The following is a 27215-nucleotide window of genomic DNA, read 5'->3' on the forward strand; positions in this document are numbered from 1 at the left end:
CCTGTGATGCTGCTTGGCCTGCTGTGTTCATTCCTAAGCTAAGGATGTTTTTGCTATCCCTAAAAAATTCCAGTATCTTCTTTCTGAAAACTTAATGCAGTCTACTGTTCACAATATAAACAAAGATGCATCAGCCCTCAAAACTCTCTCTCAGATTGATTATTAAATGTCAGCTGACCTACAGATCTACAGCAATGTGCCAACAGAGGTTAGCAAATTCCCTCCAAATTGTAACACAACTGGGACTTCATACAATAGCACATCAGGCATCAGGTTGTTTAGTACAGGGACCATGAGAGGAACTAGCAATATTAAAGATAGTTAAGTTTCTGTCATATAATAAATTCTCCATACTGTAAAAAACATAGAGGGCAGATAGTTAAAAGCAACAGTTTCTTTGCCACTGAAATCCCAGCATGTGGGGGGCTATAACAACACACTATTGCCAAATACAGCCACATATGATGGCCCAAACCATGGCACGAACAGCTGTGCCTATAGTTCTCAAGGTTATTGTTGCCTTTAACACTTAACTCTGGTACATCAAGGCTGCAGCATGTCATAGTGTCATAGCCATTGAGTCATACAGTATGGAATGAGACCCTTCAGTCCAACTCATCCATACTGAGCAGGTACCTGAACTAGTCCCATTTGCGTGCCCATTTGGACAATATCCCTCTCAACCTTTCCTATTCATGTACTTGTCCAAATGCCTTTTAACTGTTGTAATTGTACCTGCCTCGACCACTTCCTCTGGCAGATTGTTCACTGTACAATACTTGCAGATAGGTGAGCAAAGCCATGCACTCAATGATGATGAATTACATTATCATTATATGGATGATAGTATAAGGTAGGGGTGGAGGTTAGATAGACCTTAGGATTAGGGTAAAATTTCGGCACAACATCGTGGGCCGAAGGGCCTGTACTGTGCTGTACTGTTCTATGTTCTATGTTCTATCATCTTTCTCATGCAATAATCACACAGATCACAAAATCACTAGGCTTTGCATTCATTGTAAGTTTCTGGTATTCCACTTATTTATAATACAGAACAGAGCATACTTTTAACTGAGCTCCAGCCCAAGTGTACCTTTTATGCTGTATTCTTTGATCAGCTAAACCATGTGTTGGCCATAGATAATGAAAACTATTTTGGCAAGAAAGGCTCAGAATGAAACCTGATGACTCCCAGTACATTAATCCTGAAAAAGTGTACAACAGGTGCAATGATGTCAAATTACAATTCTTTTAAATAATGAAGGAATAGAAGGTATAATAGAATCCGTACAGTGTAGAAGCAGGCCATCGGCTCATCGAGTCTGCACTGACCCTCTGAAGAGCATCCCATCCAGACCTATCTCCCCCGACCTCATTCTATGTAATGCTGCATTTCCCATAATTAGTTCACCTAACCTACACATTCCTGGGCACTATGGGCAATTTAGCATGACCAGTCCACCTAACCTGCACATCTTTGGACTGTGGGAGGAAACCAGAGCACCCGAAGGAAGCCATGCAGGCACGAGGAGAATGGGCAAACTCCACACAGACAGTGTGGCAACATGTGTCAAATGGAGTATAATGTGGGAAAATGTGAAATTATCCATTTCAGCAGAAGACATAAAATAGGAGTACATTGTCCAAGTGGTGAAAGTTTGCAAAGCTCTGAGATGTAGAGTGTTCTGGGTAATATAGTGAGTGAACCACAACTATTTACAACATATATTAATAGCTTGGAGGAAGGAAGCGAATGTGCTGTAGCCAAATTTGCAGCTGACACGAAAATAGGTGGAAAGGCAAGTTGCAAGAATACAAATAGTTTATAGAGAGCTATTGATAGGTTAAGTAAGCGTGCAAAAATTGGCAAATGGAGTATAATGTGGGAAAATGTAAGATAGTTCATTTTGGAAGGGAGAACAAAACAACAGAATATTATTTAAATGGGGAAAAACTGCAAAAATCTGTAACACAAAGGGACTTTGGTGGGAGGGGGGAGTGCGCGGGGGGGTGCGGGGGTCAGTACTCGTGCATGAAATACAAAACTCGTCCAGGAGTACAGCAGGAAATCAGAAAATTGTATGTTAGCCCTTATTTCAAGTGGGTTGGAGTCTCTTGTTGCAGACGTACAAGGTGCTGGTGAGACCACATCAGGGGTACTATTAGCAGTTTTGGTTCCCTTATTTAAGGAAAGATATTATTGTTTCATTGGAGGCAGTTCAGAAGGTTCACTAGGATGATCCCCAGTATAGAGGATTGTCTTATGAGCAAAGGCTAAATATGTTGGGAATCTACTCACTGGAATTCAGAAGAATAAGAACTAATTTCATTGAAACATATAGGATTCTTAACAAATGTGGTAAATACTAAGAGGATGTTTTCCCTCATGGGAGAGTGTAGGACCAGAGGGCATACTTTCCGAATAAAAGGGTGCCAATTTAAGAATGAAATGAGAAGGAATTTCTTCTTTCAAAACATTGAGTGTCTATAGAACTCCCTGCCACATAGAAGTGTTCAGGAAAAGTCTTTGTGTATATTTAAGGCTAAGATAGACAGATCTTGATCAGTAGGGGAATCAAGAGTTATGGAAAATACAGAAAAGCGGACATAAGAAATGTTGGATCAGCCATGATCCCATTGAATGTTGGAGCAGTTTAAAGGGACTGAATGGACTATTCCTGCTCCTATTTCCTACGGTCTATGGTTAGTAGGCAGGTAAAGCAAGTAATTAACAAAGCTAATACACTGTAATCATTTATTACATGGGGAAATTGATGACAAAAAGATAGGTTATGATTCAGATATACAGGGCCTGGGTGAGACTGCATCTGGAGTACTGTGCACACTTTTGGTCACATTATTTAAGTAAGAAAGTAAATGCTTTAGAGGCAGATCAGAGAAGGTTTACTAGAGTAATACTGGAAATGAAAGGGCTGATTTGTGAGGAAAGCTTGGACAGGCCAAGTTTCCAACCCCTCGAGTTTAGAAAATAAGTGCTGACTTTATTGAAACATACAAGATCCTAATGGCTAGATGTGGAGAGAATGGTGCCTTTTGTTGGAGACTTGGGAGCGAGTGGTCATTGCTTAAAAAGTAGGGGTTACCAATTTAAAAGAGATCAGGCAACTTTTTGTTTTACTGACAGAGCCTTTGGAACACCCTTGAAAAGGTGGTGGAAGCCGAGTCCTTGAATAGATTTAAGGTAGAGGTAGATAGGTCATTTTTAAGCAAGGGCGTCAAAGATTGTCTGAAATATGTGGGAATGCAAATTTGAGGTTACAATCCAATCAACATGATCTTATTGAGTGGTGAAGCAGGTTTGAGGGGCTGAATGGCCTACTCCTGATACACATTCCTATGTTTGTATACTCATATATTAAAAATCCGTAGCTTCACCTTGTGCTATTTTCCCACTCAGTTAAGACATAAATAATAACACGAGTAAACCATTTGTCCTTCTGAGCCAGATCCACCATTTTATAAGTTTTGATCTGATTGTGGCCTTAACTCCACCATCTTCTCTGCACACTCAAAAACCTTGATTCACTTGTTGATCAAAAATCTGTTTAACTGTTCAATGGCCCAGGCTCGGATGCTCTGTGCAGTAGGAAATTCCAAAGATTCACAATTCTCTGGGCAAAGAAATTCTTCCTTATCTGTCTTAAATAGGAAACCACCTATTTTGAAACTACGATGCCTAGATCTAGATTCTACACAAAGGGAAACATCCTACTTACTCCACTAAGCCTCCTCAAAATCTTATGTGTGGTATTTTTTGGAAGATATGTTTTTCACCCTGACACATGAAGCATCAGCAAGGTTCAGGAAGATAAACTCCAATTTAACGTTCTAAGGAGGTTGGCAGAAAGGCTACTCAGTTTTACAATCCCCCCCCACCCCCACATCTGAAAACACACCAGCAAAGGACCATTAAATTCTGTACTGTTGTTAAAAAAAAATTAATACTTATGAACTCCAGTAAATATAGGCCCATCCTGTTACCCCAGGATGCAATCCAGTGAATTTTCTCTGAGTTGCTTTAAATATATTCTTTGAGTAAGGTGACCAAAATTGCACGCAGTACTCCAATTACAGTCTCACCTGTGCATCACGTAGTTCTAACAAAGCTTTCTTACTTATATACTCTAAGCTGCTGCAATAAAGGCAATGTTCCATTTATCTGCCTAATTATTTGCTGCACCAGTACGCTAATTTTGTTGTGATTTATACCCAGGTGAATAGATACTCAAATACCTCTGTATCATAGAATTCTGCAGTCTCTCTCAATTTAATTAATATTCTGATTTTCTTCCTGCAAAAGTGAATGACCTTACATTTTCTCATATTATATTCCATGTTCCAAATTTTTGGCCATTTGCTTTACCTATCTATATCCCATTGTAAATTCTTTGCATCTTCCTTATGATGTGCTTCTTTACCTACCTTTATACTGTCAGCAAATTTAGCTTTTTACTCTTGGACCCTTTGTTTAACTTATTGACCAGACTTTTCTGATTTTTATTTGTAGATTCTTTTTTCTCAGTGTGGTCCAGGTGTCATAACAAGCAGAACACCCCTAATACCAAAAACGGAAAGCCTTTTGGATCTTATGCTATCAGTCATCCATATGTTGGATCACTTCCTGGGATCATGGTGTTACATGTCTCCTGAAGCTGCTGTCCAATCAGAGGCTGGCAGCTACTGTGAACATGAGCAACACATTAAAAGGCTGAGGCTGATGGTGACATATCAACATCAGAGTTCAGAAGCAGTGGGCAAGGTAGATTACTTTCAGGGGTGGGTCATGGAATGGGTACCATGAGGAGATGGAGGTCAGGGATGCTGGAGGCAAAGGCAGGGAGGACAGTTTTCAGCAGCCATCCCTACCCCCTTTCCATGCCCCTTAAAAACCCAGATTGTGGCAGATTGAGGCTTTCGTCCTATCTATCAGCTGCTCCCACTTCACCAATCAAGAAGGCTGCCATTGTAGCTGCCTGCTGAGAATATAACTAATTGTGACAATGGCATGAAAAGGCCCTTAAGAAGCCTTTACCCAGAAGGAAAACTAGTAAAACTGGCAAATGATAGATATTTGTCTGACTCGTATATGTCAAGACAGAAGTCAAGTATGACCAGAATCATTATTTCCAACCATTACTTTTTTTTACTCGTCATTCCCTCTGGATAATTGAGCACTTAACGGCATCAATTGGTGGCAGGGCAGAAATATGAAGCTTGGGCAATTCCACCTGAAAATTAATTATTTGATCATCCCAATCCTGCAATGTATTAGTTACAGTTTGCCAATTTGAAATTGACCCACTTATCCCAATTCATTTTTTCCTGTCGTTATTCGTGCTAATATACTAACCTGAATACCATGAGCTCCTAAATTGTATTATAAGTTGTCCCCGGGAGAGATTGGTTTAGAGCTTGAGAGAGATATGGATGTCAAGGAAAGGAGAGAATTGGTAAGCATGTTGAGCTCGAACTACAGTGATTGGAGGGGAACAGAACGGCGGAGATGGATCTCCCTACAGTGTCAAGGATTAGGTGTGAGATATTTCAAGAACAATAAACTATCAAATGCATGGAACGAAATGGCAACCACTGTGAAGACTTCAAAGTTAATTAACACTTTGCTATTGCAATGCAATTTATAGCCAAGCAGAACAATGTTGACTCATGGGCGATCTCTCAGCATCAAGACATGCCGGTAGTGTGACACTTCACTGGAGATGCTTCAACATATTTCTGGATGGTGTCCAGCAATGAAGAATATTTGGATAAAGGGGCAAAACAAGATTGTTGAGAGATTATACTAGTTCATGGGAAAATATGGTTGGAAGACCTTCATACAGCCTTGGGTAAATAATGATACTGATAAGTTGTGGAAGCCTGATGTGATTTTCCAAAAAGATTCGGTGATTATTGTAGTTGATGTCACAGTGAGGTTTGAGAATGAAGAGGAGACTTTGGAAAAGGCCTGGGTTGAGAAGACAACTAAATAGAAGCATTTATTCAATCAGATTAGGGAACTGACGAAAGGAGATGCGCCACTGTTTTATAGTTTCGTAATGGATGATAGTGGGAGGTGGGCGGAAATGAATAATAAACTGATGATTGTCTCGCGATACAGAAGTTTTTTGTCCAGGAGATATCTTGTTTAATGGTCTCATTAACTCTCAAAATGTTGCAAATCTTCAGTGATTGTTGAAGGATTTGATGGACTCCGGTTTAGCTCTGTAGACAATTTTAATACTTGCTTATTTTAGTTGGACGTTACGACAGTTTTATAATTATTTTAGTATGCTGATTTTAGGTTTTAGTCTATTTTAATTTTCTATTTATTGTCACAGTTTTAATTAATAAAGGTATTTGGTTTTAGTCACTTGTAAGGGCGGTGGGTAATGGTGTTTAGTAAATAAATTTTCACGCATACACATCGGAGGATGTTATTTGTGGATTATATGCTGACCAATCAGTCGTGTGACCCTGCTCTCAGCTTGGTGTGTTGCTCTATGATAGGAGATTCCATTTCCCCACCTCTGTAAAATCTAGTTGGTTTAGCTATATGGACGTGACTTACACTGCGTCAACAAGCGATGTTAAAACTCAGCAAGTGCACTGCTTATTTGCAGTGTTTCAAAGTAAGCAAGTATAAGCCTGTGACCCAACTTAGCTATTACCCGGTTAATATTGAAATCTAGCCAGGACGTCAACCAATGGTGGTTTGACGCTGGGAGTAGAAGTGTTCAGGGCTCAATCCTTGTGCAGTGTTGTTCTTTGAAATTCTGTTGTTCGATTTTTATACAGATTTTAGTCCTTCGGTCTCTGATCTGATATATTAATGATTTCTTTAGAGTCTTTCATCCAAGTTACTGCAAGGCTGCATCTGGCTTCCCAAACAAAAGTAATTTCTTTGTTTCTTGTTATATTTGGCATTGACTGTCTGTTGGAAGACCATACTTTCCTGTATTTTTTTCTGCAGGGCAATCCTTGTCCTTTGTGGCCATAAAGCATCCAGTTATCAAACAGGTGTCAAAGCAGTGTTGTTTATGCAATCTCACCAAGACATAGCTAATTGCTTGATGCTCTGTGTAACAGCTTGTCTCTATTCCTTAACAAGTCCCCATTTACATCAACGGAACTGAGATTGAGAGAGTGAAGAGCATCAAGTTCCTCGGAGTGATGATAACCGACGACCTGTCCTGGACTTCCGACATAAATGCGGCAGTCAAGAAAGCACAACAACGCCTCTTCTTCCTCAGGTGGCTCAGGAAATTTGGCATGTCCATAAGGTCCCTCATCAACTTCTATAGATGCACCATTGAAAGCATACTGTCCAGGTGCATAACAGCCTGGTATGGCAACTGCTCTGCCCAGGACTGTAAGAAACTACAGATGGTGGTGTGCACAGGCCAGACCATCACGGAAGCCAACCTTCCATGTATTTACATGGCCTGCTGCGGAAAGACGGCCAACATCATCAAAGACCCACTGCACCCTGGTAGTGACCTCCTGCAACCTCTTCCATCAGGCAGAAGATACAGAAGCCTGAATACACACACAAGCAAGTTCAGGAACAGCTTCCTTCCAGCTGTTATCAGACTGTAGAATGAACTCTAGCCTCAAATAATGTAACCTGCAATGTAACCTGTATGCCTCTAAGTCTTTTTGATCTGTACATCCTTTGCTTGCTGTGGTCTGCCTGTACTGCTCATAAACAAAGCTTTTCACTGTATTTCGGTACACGTGACAATAAAATCAAAATCATTTGGGTCTGGGAGAAAGGTGTTCACAAAAGAAGGGCTCCTTTTTTAAATAACCTTGTTGCAACCTACCAAGGAATGGGTGAATAAAGGAGGAGAACTGGTTCAATCTCCTCACTTGCAAGCCTATCAGTTGGGGTATCCCAGATTGAAACGTAACAAACTGAGGAATCTCATCCAGGGTCTGGTTGTAACATTCCAAACTGTGAACTTTACCACCTAGTCAGACAAAGACAGCAAATGGAGGAAAACACAACCATCTGTTAGTTCCCCTGAAAGCTACACACCATCCTGACTTCAAACTATATCAACTTTGCTTTCCTGTTGCTGCTTCAAAATTCTGGACTTCCATCCTAACCGCATTATGGGAGTGCCTACATGATGTGGAACTGGAGTACTTCAAGATGACAGGTCAACACCATCGCCTTGAGGGAAATTAGGGATGGGCAATAAATGCTGGCTCAGCCAACAATCACAAATCCCATGAAAAAAAATTTAAAATTTGAGCAACATGGAATAGACTATTTATTACTTAAGGTATGGTGCATAGCTGAATAGTTATAACGCTAAGCTGAAATCAAATTACACGAACAGAGTTAAGATAGAAGGTGAAGTATTTTGCAGCTCAGGTAGCATCTATGAAGAGAAAAACAGAGTTAACATTTAAGATTGATAAATTGTCAGATTTTATTTCCATCAGCTCTGTTTCTCTCTCCACAGATGATGCTTGATCAGTTGTATATTTTTAGCCTTTTGTAATTCTATTTAAAATTTCTGGAAACTATAATATTTTGCTTTTGACACAATTACAGACTTATTTTTTGGTTGTTTGCTTGTTTATCATTTTACAGCACAAATAGAATGAAACATAACACAATTGAACAAAAATGTCAATGTATAAATAAATAAAGAAGTACACTCATAGGATGGAAAAGATTCTGAAATTAGCAGGTAATCAAAGTTTAAATGGGACGGCAGAAAGAGCGAGGGATAAAACATGGCTAAAAATAAAAGAAAGAATAAAAACAACTACAGTAAGGTCATCATTACACAATAGAAATGGAGATTCTCCCATAATGCTGAAAGCATGATCTACATGTTTCTATTCCCCAGTCAAACATACAATGAAAACCAAGGAAAAAATCAACTTCCAAATTTATTAGGCATATGACCATCTTAGCTTTATCTGAAAATGTGCATCATCGTTGTACTTGTTTAGAGACATTTTAAACTGAGGCAAAGGCTCAGTGGGATTACATTATAGAGCAAAGACGTTATGATCCAGTGTAAATTAGTGTTTCCTTGTTACTGTTTTGATAGACTTCAAAGTTGTAGAGTCACAGCATTTTTACAGCACAGAAAAAGGCCTTTCCAACCATCAATTAGTCGAAGAATTCAATTAAATTTGTTATTCATGATCTCCCGATCGAAAAACTATGCAATTCTTGACTAATCCTTGCCTCTCAAAGTGGAGTTATTTCTTCACCCATAAGTGGTGGGTCCATGGAATTTTCTGTCACGGTTGAGGAAAAACATTGAATGTTTACAAGAAGATAGATAGATATCATTCTTAGGGCATTAGGGATCAGAGCGTTTACGGTGAAAATAGGAACAAGTTACTTAGTTGGATGGTCAGCCACGATCATAACGAACGGCAGAGTAGGCCAGAAGGGTCAAAAGGCTTGCTCAAGCTCCTATTTTGATATTTCTATGGTTTTCCTCACCAGCATCTGTATCAGTATCTCAAGTCTCCCATTTCAATGGCATTGCTTTAAGCTTATATTGATGTTCTCTTTCTTCTCTTTCCTTTTGCAATTCTAAGTCTAGTTTCCTGCTCCTAGTCTTCTTCTGCCATCTCCTATTTTTCTCATTCTTTCCACATTCTCTCTTTCCTAATCATCAGGCAATGTTACCTCTAGTCTTTGAAAGTTGCCTTAAGACTGCCAAGATCAACTCTGCCACACGCAGGAAATCTTTTGCCATGTCTAGTGTTATGTCTTAAATGAGCTACCAGAATGTAGCATTTTCTTTCACCTGCTTTATTTTTTAATACCACACAAAAATCCACATTGTTACTGTTTTAAATCAATGCCAGCCAAACTACCAAAGTTTGTTATGACTCACTGGAGTAGCATGCTGAAGATCAAGCTTCACTCATCCTGCAGTCATCACAGAAGTTAAAGATTTTTAAAAAGTAATAGATTTCCCCAATTTACCTGCCTCTTGGTCCTAGTTTGACAGAAAGTATGGACCAGGTTTCTTTACTTGACAGGAATCAACATTTCTTATAAAAGAAAAGGACTCTAACTATAGTTAAATAGTTACGAACAGTCAGCATATAAAAACTCTAATCCCTTTATAAATACTGCCTCTAACACATACACAGACAGGAGAAAAAGACACAGGCGTTGTGGGCAAAGGGAAAGGCTAGGAAAGCTGTTTGGTGGTCCCTGTTCACAGGACTGACTGAGGTTATTATTGTGCTAATCAGAATGCTGCTTCTTGATCTTCCTTCTTTGGTTGCTTTCACTTGTTTGCAGGAGGCACAGGAAGACTGGCGTACACTTATAAAAGATCTCTGACTTATTAATTAGAAGTCACAACTTGCAATAACTAGAGGAGAAATAATCTGACTTCCTTCAGGCTTGAAGTGTTCTTTTTAACTGCACAGAACAGACATTGCTCTAGAGCATATAAAGATCTGATGGTTTCTCCCTGTCCGTTCACAGCCCAAATTGTGCTGCAACCTGAAAACCAATCATAAAGTTGTTGGTAGGCAGAAGTCCTTTGTCATTGATAACTGGTCACTAGTCTACAGATCAACCAGTCACTTGTTGCCAGCTGTATCGCCATTCATGCATAGTCCTAGACTCCAATTCATCTGCAAACAACCTACTACTGCTTAAAAAAAAGCTGTGTAAACAGCCCTTACAATGAACGTCAGGTTTCTTTTAAAATGTAAAGCAATCCCTCTACAATCCTTGGTTTCCTACTTCAGGCCACAGTCAAAAACAAAAGACCTGGTCTTTACAAAAAACACAAAACTTTCTTGAATTTTATCCACTTCTTAATCATTAGAAAGAAAACTAACACAAGACTTTAATTGAAGAAATTGAGAAAAAGAATTAAGAAGCACATTAAGTGTTCATACGCTATTATTTTTGATGTATAATTTCACCAGCCTGGAGTATGAAAGCATTAGCAACAATACATAAGAAAAACTGTAAAAGCAGCTGTGTAAGATGTTTCCTAGCATGGCACATTTTTACCAACACAAGGTTTTCAGTTACCAAATATTCTATAGTGTACTGTTCTTAATTCTCTTCAAATAATAATGAACTATAGAGGTATAGTTCTGTGCACTTGTCCTCCCAAGGGACACATGCTGCCAGACAGCTTTTGTTGAAGCATTAGAGCTGTAACAGCATAACCCCATATGAGATGGAATAATCTCCATGAATATTTTCAGTTATATTTCATGGAAAAATGAATTTTACCTCTTCTGGTAACTCATTGCATAGATATATTGAGTGTTAAATATGATTGATAAAATAGACCAAGAAGATCCCAAGCTGAATTTCTGAACCATAAATTGTCTACTTCTCATATGTGTAGTGTTCAATTGACCTGAACAGCTTTGGCCCAAAGAAAGAACAGTTAGCATGATCTTTGTTGTACATTACATTTAATAACTCTATTACAGTGATTAAGGAATAAAATCAAGATAAGGTGAGGGGAACAGGTCCATGGATATCAAGGATATCAAGAGATTATGGTGATAGTACAAGAAAATGTTTAACCAGGTCCAAGTCCAGAATAGCAGCAGAGTGGCAGCACTGCATCCAGGCTCCTGGCCTAAGGCTCACCAACTTCGATCTGCTTTCTTTGTTCTTTCTTTTCCTTTTGCTTTTGCTCTTTTTTATCCTTTGGAAGCCTTTTTGCTGTCTTTGGCAGGGCAAGAACGGGCCTCCAGAACATGTGCGGTGACAGTGGCAGGAATCGGCTCCTCAGGGAGATCGAGCTAAGTGTGGAGGAGAATGAGCCCTTGAAAAGCTCGCAATGGTAGTGAGTTTGGGCCCAGTGGCGAGAGATGGCGCTGATGGGCCAAGTGCAGGACATGAGGCAGTGACAGCAGCACCGGTTTTCATGATGGCGGTGATGGCAGGATGGCCTCTGCAGTCAGCATCAGTCAGCTGAGGCATTGCAGTAGGTCCAAATCAGTACTCCTGGTGGATCAATGGGAGCAGTGGGTTCATTAACGATGGCATGGTAGCCCAGTGTGATTGTATTAGTTGCAGTTTATAGAAAAGTAAAGAAAGTGTGAAGTAAAGTGTGGTAATTCATATATAAATTGCGATCATACATTCAGGATTTCTGGATTATGAACTGGAGGTATGTAGGTTTCGGTTATTTTTTGAAGAGGTTTAACAATTAACTTTCAAGTATTTCTTTGGAATTTATTTTAAAACACAGTACAAGAGCAAGACTTCCTGGAGAGTTATGTAGTTTGTTTACATTTGGCAAGATTCATAAACACAGGTAAATACTGTAGTGCATTAGACTACAGTTAGAAGGTTTTGGAAGTTGTGGGAAATACCCCTACTCTGGAAAGTTTGTCGCTTCAGTTTGGCAGGTTTGTGGAAGCCTTAACTGAAGTTGGATGTGTAAAACAGTTGCTCCTAAAGTAAAGAGATAGTTTGGAACTGTCAATAAATAGTTTACCTCAGTGTAAGTTGTGTAGTTTTGAAGTTCCAAACCAGAAGTGTTTGGTTAAAATGCTGAAAGGGTTATTGAAGCTAAGAAAGTCTAAATACTGTTGTATAACAATTCATGAAAGTGACTACCAGATTCTCAAGACTGGAAATTGAAAATATTGTCAAATTAGGCCCTATGGTGATAACAGATATTACTACTGCCTGTCCAGAAGAAAATCTTCCATCATTACAATGAAATGTGGTTGACTCTTAATTGGTCCCAAGGGAATTAGCGATGGACAATAAATGCTGGCTTAGCTGTACATCTCATAATCTAATATAAAATAAAAAGAATTTTCTCTAGTGTGTGCGTATACAATGAAAGATGCTGATGGGATTAACAGGATTGCATTTTATAGTGTGTTTCAAAATGCTTTGGTTTACTCCATTTTTATTTTAATTTTTTGTACACAATAAACTTCTGTTTTATTCCTAAAACCAATCTACAACATCGCACGCTTCTATTACATGAAGGACCATCCCTTATAAACAAGAGAAAAGATCTATCAAGTCAGATTTCAGTCTGGGATCTGACTTGTCCAGTGATAACATCAACTAGGATCATAACACAAGGAAATAGAAAATAATCATAAACTTCTATCTATTTTAGCATTCTACAAATGAGTAAAGAAACACCAATTAACAAAAAGGAAATTTAATTATTCTGAAATTTATAGCATGGTATCAAAAGAAAACAAGTTCTGATATGTCAGCATTGTTCATCTAAAATTCTATTAGAATGAGAATTGTGGTCTCAGATATGTCACAGAACCCCAATGTGCAACTTAAAATCACCCATAGTCTGAATTTGGATGGTCTCTAGCCACACAGTGGGAAGGTGTATGAATGAGTGCTGCAGCAAATGCAGAGTCAGAGTGCAATCATTGTTCAACATTTGAATCTCTGCTCCTCTGTTTCCATGAGACAGAAGGACTTAAAATCAATCTCTGACATTATTCAGTCAGAGGCCACCCAATATTTGGAAGCCATCTTTCCCTTGTGAAAAATGATTCAACAAATACTTAACTTTTTTCTTGGGGGGGTGTTCAGTGGTTGATATGGCGAGGCTGAAATGTGTGGTTTCAGAATAATAGCCCTGAAACTTCATGATAAACTCATCATAAGTCAAAATGATTTATGGTTTGAAAAATACAAAATTTGTAAGTGTTTTGCTACTTGATACTAGCTTCACAGTAAGATGTCAAGTAACTTATGAAAACTGAAACAAATTTTACACAATAACTTTGAAAATGCACTCTCAAATTTAACCGAGACTATTTCTTCTGTTAAACAATTGTTTCCAAAATTTATGTTACCATAATTTGTGCTAACCTAATTTCTCAAATGACATGTCATAGATATGCAAAGCAAGGCAAGAAGAATCATGTTGGACTCAAAACATCAACACTGTTTTTCTGTCTGTGAGTACTGCCATATCTGCTGAGATTATACAGTTGTTATTTTAGCAATGATTAATTGGTCTTAGCTATGATCTAGTAATTTAAGTGGTCTGACAATCAGGGAGATTCTGGTGTGAATGCATGATATCCTTTTTTCAATTTTCCTCCCCAGGCATTACCTAGATGGTAAAGTAAGAAATCTATGCAGCTTTTATGATCCAAAGACATATTCTTTTATTCTGAAGAATATACAAATAAACTAATTTATATTCATGCAAGTTCAGAAATTCACTCTATGGAGCTAGATCTTGACTTTGGGTGAGTGTAAAATGAGTGAGAAGTTGTGAAACAATTTAATTTGCTCGATTTTTATTTACAATGGAATTGATTAACATAAAAATGTAAAGTAGGTTTGTGGGCAGCATGATTTCATAGTTTCCTGATTTATTTCTTACTTGAAATACTTGAAGAACATGAATTTTGTCAAGCCTCATTTCACAAGCAGCATGCAAGTTTGTAACTCACCCCACTTTCCATCCATCTAAAACTGATCTAGAGGTAAAATAATAGCCATTTATGTACATGTGAATTTATCATGAAGTTTCAGCACTGCCATACTGAAACCACAGTCAGTCGCACTATACCTAAAATGAAAACCCCAGAAAATACTAATTATATTAGAAGGATTCAAGCTACATGTAGTAAAGATGATTATCACAAAGGGTGCTGTGTATGTGACTCCAGACCCACAGAAATGTGGGTGACTCTTAACTGCTTGTTGGGCAATTAGAACAAAAAATTCTGGATTAGCCAGTGATGCCCACATCCCATCAATGCACTTTTTTTAAGCTCTTATAAAAGGTCGTAGATCTTAAAACACCACTCTTGGTACAGTACCTAAAACGCAACTCATATAATACTCACATTAATTTCCCTTTATTGAACACTTCAGTAGGTTCAAGTCACTTGGGACTTTTAATCATTAAATTGAAATTACGATAGCTTCTTTCTGGAGCTTGAGCATCACTGCACTCAGCATAAATAACCTCTTCTGGGTTTTTATCTGGTATGGAACTAACACTAGCTATTCACTCTAAGAACCTAATTCACTACATCCTTCTCTTATCAGGAACATTGCTCTGTACAGACATTCTATTCCAAAATCTCCCCAAGACTAAAAAAACTACCCACAATTAATAGTGAAATTTAAAGTTGGTCTCACACAACCAAGGATACCTCCCCCAAGTTGAAAAAACAGATCGAGGAACTCTCTAATAAAACTGTGAGGTCCCGTTATTTATAATGTTAGGTCACAAATGACCTTAAATAAGAAAGTGTCTATTAGTGCGCAAAACATACCCACTGTACATCAAGGCTTTAAAATCATTTTTAAAAAAAAATCACCATGGTTACAAAATTATCTACAACTTAATTATTACTTCAATGCACTCAGAAAAATCTACAAGTTACTAGTTCATCTCTAGAAATCCGAACTTACAACTTTACATGAGAAAATCATTCATACAAATCTGACAGTTTACATCAAAGTGCAATGTCACCTAGCACCATACAGCTAAAATTATATGGCTTCACTACTGCTACAGATTACACAAGTTAAAGGTAGGTTGATGAATCTGGGTTACAGATTACATCCTTAACCCAATGATACTCGTGTCTCGCAATGATTTGTGTGGAATAGAGCTTAACAAAGTAGTTCTTCTGGGTCAGAATTGCTGAAGTAAGCCCAACAACTTTTTTTTTAAATGGTGAAAGACTGGGAAATGTTACTTTTCAGAAAGACTTGGGTGTTGGGTGTCATGAATCATTTGAAGTTAACATGTTAGTACAGCAATTAGGAAAACAAAGGGTACAACAGCTTTTATTACAAAGAGAATAGGGTGCAAGTGAGCAAGCTTTTATTACAAAGGAAATAGGGTAAAAGTGAACATGTTTTACTTATGTGCAATTGTATAGGGTCTTGGTGAGACTACACCTGGAATAATTCATTCCATTTTAGTCTTTTTATTCAAGGAAAAACAAATTAGCCTTGGATTGCAAGTAACATATATACATTAGACAAATTCCTGGACAAGAGGAATCCTATGAGAAGAAACTAAGTAAACTGGGTGGCACGGTGGCTCAACGGTTAACATTGCTGCTTCACAGTTCCAGGGACTTGGATTCATTTTCCGCCTTGGGTAACTGTGTGCAGTTTGCACATTCTCCCTGTGTCTGCATGGGTTTCCGCCGGGTACCCTGGTTTCCTCCTACAGTTCAAAGATGTGCAGGTTAGGTGGACTGGCCATGCTAAATTGCCTCGTAGTGTACAGCAATGTGGAAGCTAGGTCAGTTATCCATTGTAAATGCATAGATAACGGGATAGCGTGGGATGCTTTTTGAAGGATCGGTGCAGAGCAGACTTGATGAAACAAATAGACTTTTTCCACGCTCTAGGAATTCTATTCCAGGATTCTATATTTCTGAGAATTTAGGAAGAACGATTTTGTTGAAACATGTAAAATCCCTAAAGGGAAGTGAATCATAGAATAAAGTTAAGGCATGAGATCTGTAAATATTGGACTGAACAGCGAAGAAAGCTTGATGTGCCATATGGTCCATTCCTGCTCCTATTTCTCATGTTATATTCTGGGCAGACTAGAACCAGAATCATGGCCTCAGAATAAAGGATTAAACATTCAGGAACACAGAGAATTTCTTTCTTTCCAAGGGTTGAGAGACTTTGGACTTCTCTATCCAAAGAATTTGGACCCTCAGACTTTGAGCTTTTTCATGGTAAAGATAGATAGGTAGATAGATGCATCCAAAGAGAATTTAAGGGACATGAGATATATCAGTCCTGACCATGCTATTTGCAGTAAGCAGTTTGCAGCCCTTTGACGCTGTTTCTATATAATACCAAACTCAGGAAATTTTGTGGGGAAGTTTTATTTGTTTTAAGGGTTGATCTTTTTCTAAAATTTTATTAACTTAAATGCTAAAGTCAAACCATAACATTAACCTCAACTTATACTTTAGTTCACAATATTATTGGTAGACAAGATATCTGTGCAAGTATGCCAGCTGTCTGCAAATGGCAGCTATAACGTTACTTAATTAGGTGGCTATTTAGAGCTAGTATTTGCAGTCAACAGGAACTGAATAAGGTCCTTAGAATTTTTTCTCACATAAATATAGCAAGATTTTGTTCACATAAGTCCAGTTTTATAGGGCATGTTTTATACAGTAAACTGAACTGTGGAATTTGTAAAGTGAGTGAATTCTGTAGATTGAAGGAAGAAGTGCTCTCTGTACTTCAAGAAACAAGAAGTAGTCCAAGAGAGAGCAGGAGACAGTGAGGCCTTAGAGCTGAGGTCCAAGGAATTCATTAAAATAGTTTAAGCAAAGTATTAATTAATTTATGATCTTGAGGGAGATGGCTAAAATGTAAAAGGGAATAGGTTTTGCAAAGCTACACAATGTCTTGGTTAGACTACATGTGGCACACCATGAACAGTTTTAGGCACCTCACCTTAGAAAGGATATAATGACTTTAGGTGGGTTACCTCACCAAGAATATTGCCAAGGTCAAAGCTGACAAAGACTAATTTCAGAAATTTGGTTTATATTCCCTATAATATAGAAGATGATGGGTAATTTTATTAAGTTTAAGATTTTGAAAGGGATATAGAGTGTACCCTAGAAATAATGTTTTCTTTTGGTGAGGAAAATCTAGGATAAAGAACCATAATCTTAAAATTAGAGTTAGACCTTTCAAAATAGAGTTAACGTTTCGGGTCCGGTGACCCTTCTCACCGGACCCGAAACGTTAAGACTGTTTTCTCCTCCACAGATGCTGCCAGACCTGCTGAGCTTTTCCAGCAACTTTGTTTTTGTTCCTGATTTACAGCATCCGCAGTTCTTTTGGTTTTTCTTTCAAGATAGAAGTTGGGGTACACTCCTTCAAGTTAAATGCGATAGAACTGTGGAACTCTTCTTCAGAAAAGTGGTAGATGCTGACTTAATTAATAGCTTAAAAGCTGAGATCCATGGATTTATATTAGCTACAGGTATTAAGAGAGGCGGGGTGTCAAGGTAGGAAGATAGAGTTAGGATACGGATCAACAAGAATCTAAATGACAGAATAGGCTTGACCAATGAATGGACTCCTCCTATTTCTATTCCTGTAGTGTGGACACATTTTTCAAGCAGAGACCTACACTCAGATCTATTTCAGTTAGTAACATTAAAGCCATAGCAGCATAAATTATGTGGCTGCAACATATGCGTTTAGAGCAAGAAATGATCCAAACACAAAGACAACTGATTTGTAATTTTAATTATGTCATTGTTGTGTCCTGCAGTCAGTGCAATTTGAAAAGAAGGTTAGCAATCCACTGATCCATATGCAAGAAGTAATAGTTTTTTTTAAAAAAATATGCTATATAGAAATAAAACAACCTTGATTCTTTACTTTTAGGAATTTGATAACCAAGTGACGGATTGATAACTCCCAAAATCAGCATCACTTCAAAGGGTGACGCAGAAAGTACTGGCAATAAAAAATACTCTACAGCAGCATACAGTCATAAATTAAGGAATGCATTTATTTCATAAGCAGCACAGAAATTCAGTCTTCGATAAAAGGAATCTCCTTGATACTTTGCCAGTACTTGTCACTTTGTAATAATTTTGTCTGACTACAGTGGAATTGTGGAACATTAATAAAGAACAATAGTTGGATCTCAAAAATTGCAGCAAACAAACTTGCGTTAGAGTACATACAGTGACAGCTTATACAAAAGATCAAGCCAAATGCAACAAAAATCAGCTTCCTTCAAATATTAAGTGATCCTTTGACAGTTATGCTCGCATTTGCTGACGAATGCTAGTTTTCTGACTAAAGAGGCACTTTCCCTTAAAGTGTCTGCAACCAATGCTGATCTTTTATTGTTTGTTCAAAAACTAGAAACATATTCTGCAGAACTGTGTTGAATTTAAGATTTTCTTTCTGTCATACGTTGTAGTGATTTGGCTGCAGTTATTGACTGTTGGTCTGGAGGATAGATATATTGAAGGTTATTTTAGCCAGTCAGATTCATACTATGCCAATCCTACTGAAATTACAAATTACTCACAACTGGTCATGATTCAGCATGAAATCTGAAAGTATGTCCTGGAATTCTTTTCCTACAGGGAATGGAGGCTGGGTCTCAAAATTTGTTCAAGGCTCTGTTACCCAGATTTTTAACACACAAGAGAGCCAAGGGATTATCGGTTCAGATAAATCAACAGAGCAAAGACCAGAACCAGATCAGCTATAACTTTATTGATTGTTGGAGCTGGTTCAAAGGGCCAAATGGCCTACTCCTGCTACTAAATGCTATGTTCCTGTGATTACTGGATACACCATACGTTAATGAGGTAAGTTTCATTAGAAGCCTCTTTTTGGCACAGGGTTAAGGCATACGTCATATACAGGCTCAAACCCTACGCTGATAGGATACACAAACACAGCCATTCCATTCATGCCTGGTAATCAACTGCAATAATTTATTCTCAACACAGCAATTATGCGCTGACAGGTAAAATTAAATAGAAGTGTTTTCTTTTGCAGTCGGTTTTCCTTTTAATAATGCTCTGTTTAAATCTTTCAGATTTTACAGTGGATGCAATTAAAATGAACAAACTAGAACCTACTATAAACACTGGTAAAGAAACTGGTTAAGCTATTCAGTTTGGGTTACATTCAGAAACATAGAAACAGTAGGAATTGCTAGGCAACAAATTAAGACCATAATCAACCTCGATTGCTTCCTACCATTCTAATCCATTTATTATATCAAAATATTGAACTTGTTGGCTACTCATAGAGTCATACAGCACGGAAACAGAGCGTTCAGTCCAACCAGTCCATGTTGAACATGATTCTAAATTAAACTCATCCCACCTGCCTGCTCCTGGTCCATTTCCCTCCAAACCTTTCCTATTCATGTACTTATCCAAATGTCTTTAAACATTGTAATTGTACCTGCATCCACCCAATTCCTCAGGAAATCGTTCCATATGCGAATCACCCTCTCTCGGTGTAAAAAAAATTGCCTCATATCATTTTTAATTCTCTCTCCTCTCACCTTAAAACGGTGCCCCCTAGTCTTGAAATCCCCCATCCCAGGGAAAAGACAACTACCTTTCATTATTTTACAAACTTCTATTAGGCTGCCTCTCGACCTCCTATGCTCCAGCGAAAAAAGTCTCAGACTATCCAGCCTTTCTTTATAACTCAAACTTTCCATACCTGGCATAATTCTGGTAAATCTCTTCTGAACCCTCTCTAGCTTGACAATATCCTTCCTATAACTGGACAACAAGAAATGGAGACAATATTCCAGAAGAGGTCTCACCGATGTCCTGTATAACCTCAACATCCCAACTCCTGTACTCAAAGGTCCGAGCAATGAAGGCAAGCATACCAAATGCCTTTTTAACCACCCTGTCTATGTGCGACGCAAACTTCAAAGAATTATGTATTTGCACCAAGGGCCCTCTGTCTAACAACACTACCCAAGGCCCGACCATTAATTGTATAAGCCCTACCCCTGTTTGTTGTACCAAATGCAATATCTTGCATTTATCCAGATTGAACTCCATCCGCCATTTTTCAGCCCATTGACCCATTTGATCAAGATCCCTCTGTAATCTGAGAAAAACTTCTTCACTGTCTACAATGCCAGCAATTTTGATGTTATCCGCAAACTTACTAACCATACCTTCTATATTCTCATCCAAGCCATTTATATAAATTACAAACAAAAGAGGACCTGTGGAACACCGTTAGTCACAGGCCTCCAGTCTGAAAAGCAAACGCTCCACCATTGCTCTCTGTCTCCTGCCATTAAGCCAATAATGTATCTAAATGGCAAGTTCACCCTGAATCCCATCAATGAATCTGTACAAATCAATCGACAACAGATCTACCCATGAAGTAAGGAAACTGGTAGAAAGCTCTGAAAATTACGCTTCAAAAGTTCCATACCACCCATCATCCAATGTTCTGGCAGAAAGAACAGTCCAAACTTTGAAGGCTGGATTGAAGGAACAGCCTGTAGTTTCACTAGATACCACGTTGTCATGGTTCTTTTTGATTTGCCATGGGATAAAACTGGTGTGAGAATCATGGAAATGTCCCCACATGGGTAAGAGGCATGATCATCCTGTGAACAGGCAATCAGATATGATTGATATATTGCAACTGTCCTGAATAAGCATGTGCAATACTTGAAAGCTGCAAATGCGCAGACTGTGCAGGAGCAAAACTTCCCCTGTCCCTCAGTACCTTCAGAAATACATCAGGGACCCGTTGATGCACCCTCTCCATTAAACATTGTCAAGCGTTCTGAATCAAAGATAGACATAATGGAAGTAGCCGCCTAAAAGCTTCTGCCTTTGCAAGAAGGGAGTAAAAGTCTAACGAGGCGCTCCTGGAACGAGTGGGAGATCCTGTTCGTTACACGCCCCCCATGTTGGATTCTGAGTTGGAGGAACATGGCCCAGTGTTAAAATGCCCCAGGAGGCTCTCAAAGGAATCAGACTGCCGTGTGTGTCTGTGGACGCAGAGGGAGAGGAATGTCGTGATTGTAACAAAGTCAGCCAGCTGGACCTCATGAATGAACTCCCTGACTGGGGCTGTTAATCTGGTCCAATCAGGGAGACCTGGCTGACATAAAAAGGATGAATGTCAGGGATATTGATATTGAATGCTTGACTCAGTGAGATGCAGTACTGTTGTCAAAGGCTATGCAGTTGTAAAGAAAGGGTGATGGGATGCTATAAAAAATACTCTAACAATGTAATTTTCCAATTCAAGTGTATAATTTTTTTTTTAATAAGCAACTCTATCCACTTACCACCGTCTCCCGAGGGAATGTATTCCACAGATTTTTCCACTTGATAATTAAATATTTCCATGGGTTAATTTTGAATTTACTCCGCTTTCAAGTGCAGCTGTATCCTACAGTACTTAAGTAAATTGGGCCTTATGGCTGTCCCTAATTATTAAAGGATCCCATCATATTACAGTATCATGACTGATGTCATGATGATGTCAGAACAAGATGGAACTAGATAAAAGCACTCTCCAACCTTCTCCTATGTACATAATGTTATACTGAACAAAGCCTTTAATTTCACTTATTGAGTGCAGGCCAGATGTTATTCCACACAGGACAACCAGGCAATATTCAGGAACACAACGGAAATAAAGAAACTACTGGAAGTCAGGCAAGAGTCAAAAAAATGAAATCTTCAAAGGCCCCTAGAGGTTGAGGACAGAGGATCACAATTTCAAAGAAAAAAGAACCGCCACAGCAAACAGCATGCAGAAAGAGAATCTCCCAATTTCAAATTAAAATAAAAACAGCTTTACACCAGCCTTGAAGGGAAACCCAGACTTCAAAGGGAAATAAAAAGAACAACGTATCAGCAGCAGACTCACAGAGAATGCTCCAGATGCCCTCAGACATAGAAAAAAATTCTTGAAAGAAAATTCCACTGTGGAAAAGAAGCTCCAAGCTCAGTGGTGAGAGTAAGAGAAAGGCATGTAACACAGCATAAGTAGGAGTAGGTCAATCATAAAAAGGGTATGTGGGAAAGGTGGTAGCAGAGCCCTGGGATCAATCATCCAGACAAAAGTGGTAAAAGCCATAGAGAACAACGACCTCCAGAGACAATATTCAGAGCACTCCAGTGCAAAATGAAGGAAAATAAAGGCCCACAACAGGGAATGCATCAAGTTGCAAAATCATTCAAATGAATATTAAGCATTCATCCAGCAATGGAGCTTACAGAACTGTACAACTGCTATTCAAAGGTACATGTAAAAATGGGAGGGTGTATGCTTCTTCCAGAGTTCCTGAAGTGAACAAATGGGCCTCAGTGAACTGCCTATTCATCAGTGTCCTCCTTTTCATTGTAGGCAGCAGGACCAGCAATAATTTATACACTTTGGCAGGAAAAATAGATATGCTGAATATTATTTAAATGGAGACATACTGCAGAAAACTACAGCACTTAAATCACAAAAAGGTAGCAAAACAGTTCTGTAGGTAATGAGGAAGGCTAACTGATGTTGACTTTTATTTCAAAGAAAATGGAGTATAAAAATAGGGAGGTATTGCTAAAACTATACAAGGCACTAGTCAGACCATAGCTGGAATACTGCAAGCATTTGTGGCCTCCTAATCTAAGGAAAGATACACCAGCATTGGAAGCAATTTAAAGATCATTGACTGGGTTGGTCCTGGGTATGAAGAGATTGTCTCATGCGGAATGTTTGAATAGATTGGGCCTATATTCATTGTGGCTTAGAAGAATGAGAGACAATCTTTTTGAAACATACAAAGTTCTTCGGGGACTTGACACAGTAGATGTGAAATGTTGTTTATCCGTGTGGGAGAGTCTAAGACCAGAGGGCATAATCTGAGAATAAGGAGCTGCCCATTTAAAACAAAGATGAAGTGATATTTCTTCTCTCAGAGTGTAGTGAATCTGTGGAATGCTTTACCTCAGAGGGCTGTAACTTATAATCAAGACTGAAATAGACAGATTTTAATTAGTAAAGGGATCAGTTGAATTCATTGAATGGCCAAGCGGACCTGAATGACCCACTTCTGCTCCTACATCTTACGGTCTTATGATCTTAAATGTATTATGATCTTAACTGCAGTATTCTTTGGTGACACTAAAGAAATGACATGCAGAATTACTTCACAATAGCAGCTCAGTATTAACATGTTTATTTATTCTAACTTTTAATGTGATTACTTTGCTGGCATCAAGAATATGATTGACCTTGAATTGAAACTATTAAGACCCTCATATTACTTTCATTTTTGTCAAAAGTATTTAGTTTAAGTAGTAGTCTCCTCCTGGATTTTCTTTTCTTATGTTGGGCACTTGAAATTTCATCAGTGATTTAGCTACTCAATTTCCAAGTGTATCATGTCTTTCATTGTTATCTCTCCATAGTCAGTTAATTCTGTAAGTGTTCCATTTCTACATTAGTTGCTTAAAGATCCATAGTTTCACCTTATCTGGAATCAGATATATTTGCCTTAATACAAAAGAAAAATATTGCAGATGTTGGAAATCTGAAGTAAGAACAAAAAAATAGCTGGAACAAAACTAGCACATCAGGCAACATACGTGGAGAAAAGCACTTAATATTTCAGCCTGATGGTCTTTCATCAGAATTCCTTATTTACCTTAAATTTGCTGCTGTTGTGAAAAAATATGTCATTCTGATGCAGTGGTGTGCAGCAATTCTACCTCAGCCCCTTCTGTGAATTCACAGATTTCTTCAGATTTCTTCTAATACAATCAGGAAAGCAACAAGTAATACATTTTTTCTGGAAAGGTCAAGATATCTCGTTTTGTTTTTGTAAAAAAAAGCCTTTTACTTTGTCTACTATGCAAATTTCAAGAACAACATTTTGGCAATGTAATTCAAAACTTTAAAATATACTAATCTAGCCAGTTATTTATATATTTACCAGTTATAAAACTAAAAAATAAATAAATCAAAATGTCAGGTATGGATTAGGTTATGCACTACATAAAAATATATACATTGGACTTCATTTTTTCTCCTGAGACTATATATAAAATGTTTGATTCTACCACCCACGATCTGTTATTACCCATAACAATTTTTCAGTTGATGATATACAACAGTGTAATGTCAGAAGGGATTAATTTTACGGATATCAATAGATGGAAATGTCAATGTTCAGATATGTAACTCATTAGAAAACTCAAATGCTAAACCCACTCTATATTCCCCCACCGAAGGTCTTTCGACTTTAATGATACATGTCAGAAGTGTGATGGAATACTTTATTCCTGCCATGATAAAGTCAACTTTAACAATGTTAAAGGAGCACTACACTATCTTGGTACAAAGCAAGCTGATAGACTGAGCCCCCATCCACCATGTGAAGCACTCACACCCTCCACCACCTGTATACTGTGGCTGCAGTGTATGACTTGTAGAAGATGCAGTGTAGTAGTTTCAAAGACCGTACAAAAACAGAGAACCTTCCAAATCCACAAGCCTTTCCACCTCGAAGGATAAAGGCAGCAGGCACATGAGATACCATGAACTCCAGAATTTTGCTCCAAACCACTGCCTGATTTGAAACTATATTACCATTATGTGTTTGTCACTGGGTCAAACTTCTGAAACATTCCATCTAGCAGCATTGTGCATGCACCTATATCACACAAACTGCATTGGCTCAAGGCACCACCGCAATCTGAAGAGAAAGTAATTATGGAAATGAATGCTGGCTTTATTATTAACACCCACATCCCAGTAAGGAAAAAAAAATTGTGATCTCTTGGATCACTTCGTCTCTGAATTAGAAATGTGGCTAAAAACCACATTAAAACATTGATCATATAAAGATTTATCTTCTGCTTCAGATAGGAAGTGCATATGCAGTTCAATAATTTTTAATACTTTAATCAACCAATCCATCCTTTCTCTACTGCTGGGGATCAGAGAGGCTAGCAAGTGGTAATTAAAAGAATGCACTGCAATTGGAAGGCAAAAGTTGAAATTTAGAAGAGTGTAAGTGAACAGCAGAGGCAAAGGAGGTGTTGCCTTTTGCCTCCAATACTCAGGGGGCTGAATCTTACTTTTTTTAACCTAGTCTGAATTGCATTGAGTTTTTTTGGAGGATTCCCACTTCACAAACAAGATCTTTCACTGCATCTTACCAAATGTGCCTCATTAACTAACTACTCTTGCCCTATGGTAACCCTCACATTCACTTCCAGCACCATCTTACCACACACCATTCTCAGAACAACTTACCACTCACCAGATATCTGCTGAAAGATCAGTATCCTTACCTCTGCTCCATCTTTAGAAGGTCACTATGTACCTAGATAAGCACTAGCACTCTGAAGCTTCCCTGCTCCGTCAAGCATGTTTTCAGAAGATATCCGAGAAGGGAAGATGGCACCATTACTCTCTGATGGGGATCTGGTCAAGGAGTTGAGTAAAAAATGAGCTCTCATTCCAGAGGACTAGCACAGGATCTATGCCACCTGACTCTGGCAGCCTGATCTACGGTCACTGCCCAGATCAAAGCCATCTCCACAGTCCAGAGGAACAGCCAGAAGAACTACAAGGAAGTCAATGACATTCTATACTGCACCAGGCGAATACCACACTCTTCTCTCTGCAACCTCTCACTCAATATCACTGTCATTGTACCCACCTCTCACCAAGGCTCATGCTCCACCACTCTCTCTGTTGCCTGCAACACCCTCTCGCATTCACCTCCCCCACCACAGCCCAATACCATTATTCCTACATGCTTTCTTCATGGCTTGCTAACTCACTCAAGGTAACTCACCAAATTTCATATATCTACACCAGCACTAACAACAATGCCACCTACTTTAATCTCACTCAACACTCCTTTTTCTCTCATTTCAAGAGAAAACAGTCCACAATGGAAATGATGGATAGATGTCTGACATAAATGTACTTATCTCTTACAAGGCTACAAGGCATAAAAGCAGAAGTAGGCTATGTAGCCCATCAAGTCTGCTCTGCCTGTCAGTCAACCAGGTTATGGCTGCTCTCATAATTCTCAACTCCAATTTCCTGCCTATCTCCCATAATGGATTCCCTTAGAGGTTAAAAATCTGTCCTTCATAATCTTGATTGTACTAATGACCCAGTCTCTACAGACCTCTTCAGTAAAGAATTCCACAGATTCACAACCATTAGAGAAGAAATTCATCCTCATCTCTGTTTTACACAGGTAAACCTCATTCTGAGATTAGATCTTCTGGTCTGAGACTTGCTCACGTGGGTAAACAACCTTTCTGCACCTACACTGTGAAGTCCCCTAAGAATCTTAAAGATTTCAATAAGATCACCTATCATTCTTCTAAACTCAAATGCATACAGGCCAAACCTGCTCAACCCCGCCTTATCAATCCCTCCATTCTCAGGATCAGCCTAGTGAAACTTCCTCAGATTGCCTTCAATGCCAATATCGCTTTCGTAAGATAAGGGGTACCCAAAAAGGTGCACAGTATTTCAGCTGTGATCTGACTCATACTTTATATAGTTTTAGCAAGATCTCCCTGTTTTTATACTCTATTCTCTTTGAAATAATAATCAACATTCCATTTATCTATCCCAATACATGCTGAAGTTGGATGCTGCATTTTTGTGATTTATGCACAAGGGCACACAAATCCCTCTGTGCTAT

The 27215-nt window shown here is 38.5% G+C and overlaps 1 protein-coding gene across 4 annotated transcripts in view; it reads right to left on the reverse strand.

Moving 5' to 3' along the window:
* gabrb2a (gamma-aminobutyric acid type A receptor subunit beta2a) overlaps positions 1-27215 on the reverse strand; it is a 239094-nt gene that overhangs the window by 155967 nt on the left and 55912 nt on the right. The window lies entirely within an intron of this gene.

Source organism: Rhincodon typus, chromosome 12, assembly GCF_021869965.1.
Source record: "Rhincodon typus isolate 14 chromosome 12, sRhiTyp1.1, whole genome shotgun sequence".
NCBI lineage: Eukaryota > Metazoa > Chordata > Chondrichthyes > Orectolobiformes > Rhincodontidae > Rhincodon > Rhincodon typus.